General features: G+C 39.5%; 1 non-coding gene across 1 annotated transcript; it reads left to right on the top strand.

The window, feature by feature from the left end:
- Window positions 1-976: 976 nt before the first annotated feature.
- Trnaa-agc lies at window positions 977-1,049 on the top strand. Its single transcript has one exon. It is a non-coding gene; the product is annotated as a tRNA-Ala (tRNA).
- The last annotated feature ends 5,906 nt before the right edge of the window (window positions 1,050-6,955 follow it).

Genomic DNA, 6,955 nt, shown 5'->3' on the forward strand with positions numbered 1-6,955 from the left:
ATTTCTATTGTGTCTTTTCTAGAGGAAACGGAATTCTGATCGGAATTGATTCCGAAGAAGTCCATAATAGGTACCCAGCAGTGCAGCTACAAACAACAGGCCTAAGGCTGATATTTCACGTGTCGTACGACAAGCTTTTTGGATTCATTGGTTCATTGGTTGATGAACAGAGAACTTAGAAATACCACTATTTGCTAACCAATAAACGTATCCGAAAAGCTTGTCGTACGATACGTGAAATAGCACCCTAATATGTCCGATATACGTCGAATACAACTATTATCACAACGTAATACGCATGCGCAGTCTATGATAGTTCTCCGAGGCCGGTATTCATAGTTCAATCTTATATTTAAGATCATCTTAAGTACTGTCTTAAGATGTCATGAACCAATCACAGAGCCGTATTCGCATCTTAAGACATTACTTAAGACGGTCTTGACATAAGATTCGACTATGAATACCGCCCCGAGATAGCATTGTGGCGTGCTTCTGTGTATTCTGTGATTTTCTCTCTATTGATTTGTTCTTTTCAGCACTGCTGAACTGGTGCAACACGTTAGAGTGAGAAAACATATACTTGTTTCACTTTAACTTATTGCACTAGTTCAGCAGTGCAGCTAAAAAGAACAGACTATATTTCTTGCTTCCATGGTGGCATTGTAATATTGGTTATTTTCCGTAATTGGCGATATACTAGCAACCTTTGACTTTGAGAGACTGACAGCTGTACAATTTGGTGCAGTAACATTGTTTCTCTCTGTAGTCGCCGTGCGCTCGGGATCACGCCAGAGATGTCGCTTCCGAACGGCATCTCTGAGCGTTATCTAGAGATGCGTTCAGATTCCTTATCCGGGTGCACTCTATTACTAGAAACATTATAGTAGATGTCACATATACTATAGCACTTCTAGTAATAGAATACATCCGAGTGGGGGATCTGAACGCAGCCTAGGAAGAGGAGAGTGTCGTGGAGCGTCAGGTAGCTCAGTGGTTTAGAGCAGTCGCCCAGCAAGCGAAAGACCCGGGTTCGAGTCCCGGCCTAGCAAGACCGCGCTCTCGATATTTTTCTCTTTCTGGAACAAAAAAGATACGCAGATCTCGAACGCACGGCGTCCCGCCTTAGTATGTCCTCCTCCTTCTATGGCATAAATATTACAGTTTGTCATCATTTCAAGAAGAGATCACGAGTTTTAAAGGTTAAACATTTTGTTAAGTCTGTTGAATAAATTTATTGCAAATAAACATTAACCTAGATTTGAGGCTTTCACGGCCATTGATACAATGTCTAAATATAGCTTCCGGAATGGAGCCGTGTCTTGAATCAGCGATATGCCGACGTTTCGCAAACGTTGCAGTTTGCATCATCAGGGCTGAGAACTCTGATACTGAGCTCCTTTGGGTAAAGGTAGTCCTTATATGTCCCCCTCCCTAAACCCTGTCCTAAACATTAACCTCCTCATCGTGTATGTGGTAATGATTAAATCTAATTTTAGTTAAGATTTGTACAAGATCTCTGCTTGATTCATATAGATGTTTCATCAAGTTAATAAGCTAACTTTAAGCTTATTCTGAAAACGAGAAAGATTTGGCCTGTTTGTGCCCAATATGATCACGCAGAAGGAGATTGTCAGCAAGAACTCATGTGCATTAATTGTAAAAGGGAGGGATATTCAGATACAATCCATCGATTTTCTGATGTCAATTGCCCTATTTTTATATTTCACAAAAATCTCAGAAAAGCTATGTCTTCTTTGGCACTCAACTTTAAAGACGCGGTTCAGCATATTAAGATAAACGGCTTGTCTTCTGATTCCTCATACAAGTATACTTTTTCTACTTTACAAGACTTTTTACCTACGGGTACTAACTCCAGTTTCGCTGATATTGTGAGATCTTCGTCCAAAACTTTTAATAGAAATAATCCTTCTAAGCCTAGGTTCAATGCTGCGATCTCTACTGCTTCTAATCCTGTTTCGACTTCTACAAATATTCTTGCATCTATATCAAACTCTGGTACCTCATACATTTATTTTGCTCCTCCTAACTTTTCTAAGGCTCAATCAGAAAATAAATATCTTTCTACTTTATTTCAATTTCAACCTCAATCTTCAAACACACTTATTACTGATAAATTACTTTCTAAATTAAATATTCCAATTAATCCAAGTACAATATATAAAAAATCTAACTATAATACTCTTTCTAATCCTATTCATTCTTCTATTTCATTAGAAATGAAATCTTATTCTGAACAATTCAATAATGCTTTTTTATTTAATACATGTCGCAACATGTTAGCTAATAATTTCTTTAATTCTTCCAATTTTGACTTATTGTCGCCTAATATTAAGCTAAAAATAGACAACTTAATTAAAAATCTCATTCATTCTATTATAAACTCTATTATTAATTGATTTATCTTTATTTTAACTATAGGACGAAAATTTTTTGTATTATTTACCCTATTTTAATTGTGAGACGAAAATTTCTCTGGATACATATAACACTGATTTTAGTTATTAATATATATATATATATATATATATATATAAAGAAAAAAAAATTACAATTAAAATTATTCAATGGAATTGTAGATCTATTCATTCGCAATTTAATGACCTTGTTTCACTTATTGAGGAATTTTCGCCTCAAATAATTTGTCTAGCTGAAACGAGATATATCCTCAATATCTCTTTAACTTTATATAATCTTGTCTCCTGTCAGACAATCATCAAGGTGGTTCTTTTATCTTTGTTTCTAAAAACATTAAATATTCCTCGTTCTCTCTTGAATTCTTTACTCATGTCTATAACTTAGATATTGATCTTTGTGGTATTACTTTGAGTACTTTTAATAACAAGGAAATCGTTATAATTTCCATTTACCCCAACAAACAATCATCCAGATGTTTCGGTTGAATTTTGGAATAAAATTTTTATTCTTCCTTCTCAATATGATAATTGTATCATTTGTGGCGACTTTAATGGTCATCACTGCGCTTGGACCAACAATCTATATTTTATTGGAGACATAAAAGGGATTCGTATAGAAAGAGCAGCTTTTTTAAATAATTTTATTTGTATTAATGACGGCTCTTCTATTTGGTTTTCGTTTGACCATTCTCGTTCTTTAGCTATATATCTTATCTTTGTCTCGTCAATTCTTGCTGCGAGGTCATCATGAAAGACTTTGAATCATCATGGAAGATTTTGGATTCCGGTCTCGGGAGAGACCATGTCCCTATTGTTATCAAATTAAATAATTCTTCTTTAATTCCAACACCCTGTAGGCCTTCAATTGCTCTTGGTAAGGTTGATTGGTTTATTTTTAAACGGCAGTTGATAATTATAAGCTTTTAGATTCACCTAAACATACCCCAATAAAAGACAGAATCTCAGCCACCAAGAAGAACTTGGCTGAGATATCCCAAAAACTATTAAAATTACATCTCTCTCTTGCAAAATCGTTGGAGCCTGAGCTGTGGCTGACACTGGATCGAGTTACTCACGAACAAGCTGTTCACTCAGCTGAGGCAAGAACACAAAACCAGAAAAGCAAGTATGATAAGATCAATCCACAGACTCAAATCCCAGTTCTCACACATACAGTTAAGAATCTTAGCGATCAAGACCTATCACCATCCAAAGTCGCTGTTCTAGCTAAGGGACACAATTTTGCTGTCACTCCCTCTAGTATTTCTACGGAACAAATCATCAGCCAAATTGAAACGGCTATTTTCCACCTTCCTTTAGAGGCAAGCAATGACATCAGAAATCGAACAACCAACATCCTACGCAAAGCCAAACTTCCCAAACAAAATATAAACAAAGAAGAACGCCGAGCTCTCCACGGTCTGAAACAAAACAACAAGATCCTAATTTTACCAGCAGACAAAGGGAACGCTACTGTAGTTATGAACAGGGAAGACTATTGCAGTAAAATCAACAGTTTACTCTCAGACCAAAAAGTCTACAGGAAACTCAAACGCAACCCAACATCCAGCATAGAGAAGAAAACATCTTCTCTTCTGAAAAATGCAGGTCTCCCTCTTCAAACTATCAAGTATTTAACCCCTCAAGATTCTTCAGCACCTAGACTCTACGGTCTTCCAAAAATCCACAAGGAATCAGTGCCCTTACGCCCCATTGTCAGCAATATTGGGGGACCTACCTACCAGTTAGCCCGCTATCTCACCAAACCCCTCCAAAAACTTATTGGTCTCAATGATTCCCATATCAAGAATTCAACAGATTTCGTGAATAAGATCACAAAAATTAAGATGAATACTAATGATATCCTGGTGAGTTTTGATGAGTCTCACTGTTTACCAATGTTCCAGTCCAGGATATTTTGAACATCATCAAAAATTCCGAGGAAATTCCTGCCAATTTCTTCCCACTAATAGAACACTGCTTAACTTCAACCTATTTTCAGTTCCAAGGAGAGTTTTTCGAACAAACCTCTGGAGCGGCGATGGGATCTCCTATATCTCCTATCATTGCAAACATCTTTATGGAACACTTTGAGAATAAAGTTTTGAGGAACGCACCACTGAAACCATCCACATGGTTTCGGTATGTGGACGATACTTTCGTAATTTGGAATCATGGCAGGGAAACTCTTTCTCAGTTTCTCGGGTTTCTCAATTCACAACATCCCAGTATTCAGTTCACAATGGAAGTGGAACAAAATAATCAAATACCCTTCCTGGATGTGCTAGTCCAAAAGAACCAAGATGGCACCTTAGGTCACCAGGTCTACCGAAAACCAACACACACGGACCGATATCTACATGCAACCTCTCATCATCATCCCTCGCAAAAGAATTCTGTCATAAGTTCATTGGTTTACAGAGCGCTCACTCAATTTCGGAACTATCTTCTCTGAATGGAGAACTAGAACACCTCAGTACAGCCTTAACCAAAAATGGATACAACAGCAAAAACATCTCGCAAATAATAAAAATACGAAAAGAACAGAATTGTCAGTCCTAAAAACACTGACACACTAGATGAAGAGAGAAAAGAGAAAGACGGCTGTCCTTCCATATCTCTAGGGCATAACAGAACCTATCAGCAGGATTTTGGGTAAACACAAAATCAAAGTAATCTTCAAATCCCGGAAGCTCTCCGGGAGATTTACTCCTAAATCCGAAGGATCAGAAATCATGCCTAGAATGGTAAATGGTTGCTCTTGTGGTAAAGTTTATATAGGAGAAACCGGGAGGAAGATCAGTACGCGAATCAAGGAACACCAGCGATGTACCAAGTATGGTCACTTTACTCAATCAGCCCTAGCTGAACACTGGATGGAGACTGGACACTCCGTACAATATGACAAAGCTACCAGATTGGCTCCCTCACAGAGTTATTTTGCCAGAAAACATCGTGAAGGTCTAGAAATTTTAAAACATCCCAACAACCTCAACCGAGACAAAAGTATGCAAGTAAACTCTATTTGGCATACTGCCCTCCCGGTTTTTTAATTGACCAGCTGATCAATTAAAATACGCTGATTGGCTGCATTCAAGCCTCGTCCCCTACTCCCTAAACACCATCTACACAAAGGGGGAGGGGAGGGGGGCATATAAGGACTAGCTTTACCCAAGGGAGCTCAGTATCAGAGTTCTCCGTGATGATGCAAACTGCAACGTTTGCAAAACGTCGGCATATCGCTGATTCAAGACACGGCTCCATTCCGGAAGCTATACCTAGACATTACACCCCAATAAATATTTACTCAGACTTCTTTAATTTTATTAAGAAATCTATTATTTCCTCCGGAGCTTTCATAAGATCTTCTAAATATAAATATAAATTTCCAACTTACTGGTGGAATGAAGACTGCTCCAAACTGTTAATTAAAGAAAGAGAGGCTTTTAAAAATGTTAAAGCACACAAATCCTAGCGAAGATAATCTTTTGCATTTTGACAATATCTCTAATTCCATTAAAAAAGAATTAAAAAAAAATCAAGAAAACTAGATTTAAAAATTTTTGTGAGACTTTATATCATCTTTCAGACATTTCCTTTGCTTGGAAGATAATATCAGCGTTCAAGAAAAGGTGATTTATTAATTTTTTGCAGAAATCCATTAATATTGATGGTCCATGGGAAGCAGTTAATACTGTCTTTGATAGAACCGTTCCTATTGTTTCTTCCTCTAGTCCTGCGCAACGCATTGATTATATAGACATTCATTTGTTCTCTAACTTTTTTTTTTTTTTTGAGGCAGAGGAAATACATTACGCACACCCCCAGGAAATCGGGATTTTCCCAGGGGTAGTGTGGGACTCTCCCCCCCCCGGTACTAACTGCCGGAGGAGGCCTACCCACTAAAACCTCTGCCGGGCCCCAAGCGGCCATAGTGAGGGCGTCCCGGGAACCGCTTGCGCATAACTTCCAGGACGCCCTCGGCCGCAGGGCGGGGTGATTGCTCCCGCCCCCTTCCTGGGTCGCTGAGCCCACCGACTCATTCACCATCTTCTGTGGCCGGACTTGGGCCCCCCCGTCCGGCCATATGTCACGTCCCGGCGGGTCGCGGCCGCAAAGGGTGGATGCGGGGCTCGGACGGTCGCGCGGGGCAGATCGCTATTTTCGGGTCAAGCGAACCTCCGCGGTTCTCCCCGGGAATACGCGCGATCAAAAGGGGTAACGGCACGAGTGTCCAATGAAAAGGAGAGCTAAGGACGCGGAGAGTATAGAACTTGAGGACTTACCAATTAGCCCTAACCTTGAGATGGCTGCGCTGGGGTAGTTACACCAGGCTTAGCAGGGGTGGACCCTTGTAACCAGTGGATGACGCGATGTTGTGACAGGGTCCGCAGTCTGGCCTGTGCTTTTAACTCTGTTATGTTGGGGGATCCTTGGGTTGGAGCGATCCCGTCCTGGTAGTGATGAAGTATTTCCGTCCTTAGATATTTGAAGTACGGCCCTCTGGGGTCTCGTGGGCT

This window comes from Odontomachus brunneus, unplaced genomic scaffold, assembly GCF_010583005.1.
Source record: "Odontomachus brunneus isolate Ranch 3 - 2012 unplaced genomic scaffold, Obru_v1 Obru_scaffold_174, whole genome shotgun sequence".
Lineage (NCBI taxonomy): Eukaryota > Metazoa > Arthropoda > Insecta > Hymenoptera > Formicidae > Odontomachus > Odontomachus brunneus.